Consider the following 3,308-nt stretch of genomic DNA (forward strand, 5'->3'; position numbering starts at 1 on the left):
CAGCTGATAAATTTACAGGACAGCTATGGAATGCCAGATATGTTTGAGTTGCTGAATGAAAATCACAGCATGCACTTTTACAAATGACTGTCAATATTTACTCACAGGTTTATGATATATTAAAACTGATACTGGTGCATAACGTGTAGTGTTTTACATGAACAGGAATGCAGGATTAGCTTGTCTTGCCTCTGTAATGATCAGTAAGGTCTGATAGTTACCATGGCTGGGCAGATGTGGTGCCCTGGTACCACAGAAGGTGGTAAGAAGGTCTGGGCTTTTGGACAACAAAGCCAAACCCTTTCTCATCAAGTTTCTTGAGCAAAATTGCATTCACCATTACATTCTTGTCGCAATGTTGCTCTTAAAGCAGGAATTGTCATTAGAGGCCCTTTGTGACACATCTGTTATGAATTATAAATCTGTTACTAATTAGCTCAAAAAAAGAAACTATTCTGTAACTACAATCAAGTCATGAGACACAAAAAAAGGAAAATTACCATTCTGCCTTTAGTTCAGCTGACTGTTCAAGGTAATTTGTCTGTCAACATCAGCTGTCCCAGAGAACAGCTACCTTGAAACTGAATACTGTAAAGAACAGGGTGAGAATAAAACCAACCTGCATAAATTACCGTACTTACGACAGTATGAAAGGCTTCCTTATCACAAGTTCGGTCTTTTGGTTGTCAGCTGGAAGTTAGTGTGGTTTTTGATGTTCTCAGTCATGTCTTACAGAAGTTATCTACCTTGCTATAACCATATTCTGTGTAAGCCATCAATCACTCTTTGCCATCAGCTTCTGCTGTACGGAGTTAGCGGGGCTGCACTAAGCTCAGCACGTATTTTTTTACTGTGAAACAAAACCTGAGCTCCTACAGCCCTACTGGACATAGGCCGATGTCTTCAGCAGTGCAGCCTGTTCAGCCATAGGAACTGCTGGGGCTGCTTTCCTCTTTCTGGGCATTTGGGAAAAATAAAAACAACATTTGGCAACTTAACCATAATAGTATTACTCATAGTCTGAGACTGTGAGGTGCTATTTACTTACAGGGCCAAAATTTTCACAACAGACTTGCTCCTTTTGTTCTCTGATGTTTGTCGCCTAAGCCAAACAGATATATTCTACGTTTATTTATCATAATGTGAGAAATCGTTTAGCAGTCCCCTGAGAATGCAGTGTTAAGAAGGGTGTTATTCATCGACGTGATAATCATGTGTCTACTTCTGATCGTCCTCATTTTGTCAGTTGTTCTAAGACAAAAGACTAACGAAGTTTTTCAATCCTAAACCTACTGGCTATTCCATCTTACATAGTTAAAATGACTAGTTAGTTGTAAGGATTGGGGGATGCAGGGGGGTTGTTTGTTTTGTTTTGAGGTATTTGTTTGTTTTTATCCAGTAAATTAGGTCTGGGGTAGATAACTAAAATTTTCCATGCAATCTGAACATTGCCTGAGTATAAAATATTAACTAAGATGAAGACTTCAATTTTAAAAAACTAAACCCCATATGGCATTAAATCATTTTAAGTTGTTAATGTTTATGTTAATACTATTGCTCTTTAGTGACAGAAGGAAAATCCACAGGGAAAGAGGCGTTACTTGCGAAAAAATAAAAAAAAATAAAAATAAGACTGACATAAAAAAATCAACATTAATAAATGGAATCTGAAAACTAAAATTAAGTTCTTATCTAGTAGACTTGCAAGGTTTTGGAATGGCCTTCCAATGAGATAGGGCTGTCCAATGACCTGTCTTGTTCTAGAAACAGCTTCCTTTGTGTGCTTGCATGCAGGATTGTGCGACATGGCTGACTGCAGTAATGCAGCTGGACTCGGTGCTCAGAAAATCTTCAGGTTTAGTAACAGGAGCAGTTGTGGTTTTTTCATTTGTTTTGCTTTTGTTCTTTGAAATATATCTGAATTCAGGTGGTTCCTTCTCAGTTATATGCAGAGGTTCAGAGCCAGAATAATATATCTACGTGTATTTTCTAGACATTAAATGATAATTCATACTTACCCCAGAGCACCTTAAAACAGAATCTTGAATCAGCAGTGATCCTTACAGAATCCTTAAATTTACAGCTTATGTGCTATACGTACCAAATTCCTTTCCTCCCACCAAACTGGGTACATAAATACTCACATACACAAGGGAATGGCAGCTCACTATTTGACCTAATTAGCATGATAATCCTGGTGGTACATTTAGATAAGCTCCTCCAAATCTAACCTGTTAGGGAATCCATGGCAGACACGTCATCAAACATGAGGTCCTCATGCGTGTGTTACTAAGTCCACACCACCATCCAGACTATATTACCTGGAAGGGAACAAGAAGGCCATTCAAAACCTGTACTAATTTGCTTTAAATCATTAAGTACTTAAAACTATGAAGGTGGATGCTTTCAGTCCGCTTGTAACCATATACACACATTCTATTTAGGCAGGTTGGACACCAGATGCAGCATTAGACAGAAGTATTAATACCAAGTTTGTTCACATTCTCTGTGTTCAAAACCTCATATTTCAAAGGAGCAGTTTGTTTGAGGAACATCTCTTTTCAAAAAGGAACTGAACTTTGCAGCTACCTTTTTCTGTTAGTCAGATACCAGAAAATTTGGGTTTATCAAAGCCACGACTAACTGTTGCTGTGCAACATGGCTATGTAGCAACTAATGAAATAACGTTCCTCTCTTCTTAGAATGAGTGTGTTCTCTTTAATATCTCCATTGATGATTTGGATGAGGGAATTGAGTGCACCCTCAGTAAGTCTGGAGATGACACCAAGTTGAGGGGAAATGTTGATCTGCCAGAGGGCAGGAAGGCCCTGCAGAGGGACCCGGACAGGATGAGTTGTTGGGCAGAGGCCATAGAGATGAGGTTCAACACGGCTAAGTGCTGGGTCCTGCACTTTGGCCACAACAACGCCTTGCAGCGCTATGCCATGCAGCCGACCACCAGCCGGCAGTGTGCCCAGATGGTCAAGAAGGCCAACGGCATCCTGGCTTGTATCAGGAATAGTGTAGCCAGCAGGACCATGGAGGTGATCGTCCCCTTGTACTAAACTCTGGTAAGGCCACACCTCGAGTACTGTGTTCAGTTTTGGGCCCCTCAGTACCAGAAGGACATCAAGGCCCTGAAACATGTCCAGAGAAGGGCTACAAAGCTGGTGAAGGGCCTGGAACACAAGTCCTGTGAGGAGCAGCTGAGGGAACCGGGGTTGTTGTGTCTGGAGAAGGGGGAGGAGGCTCAGGGGAGACCTCATTGCTCTCTACAGCTACCTGAGAGGAAGGTGTGGGGAGCTGGG

The sequence above is a fragment of the Anser anser genome, assembly GCF_964211835.1.
Source record: "Anser anser genome assembly, chromosome: 4".
NCBI classification, from domain to species: domain Eukaryota; kingdom Metazoa; phylum Chordata; class Aves; order Anseriformes; family Anatidae; genus Anser; species Anser anser.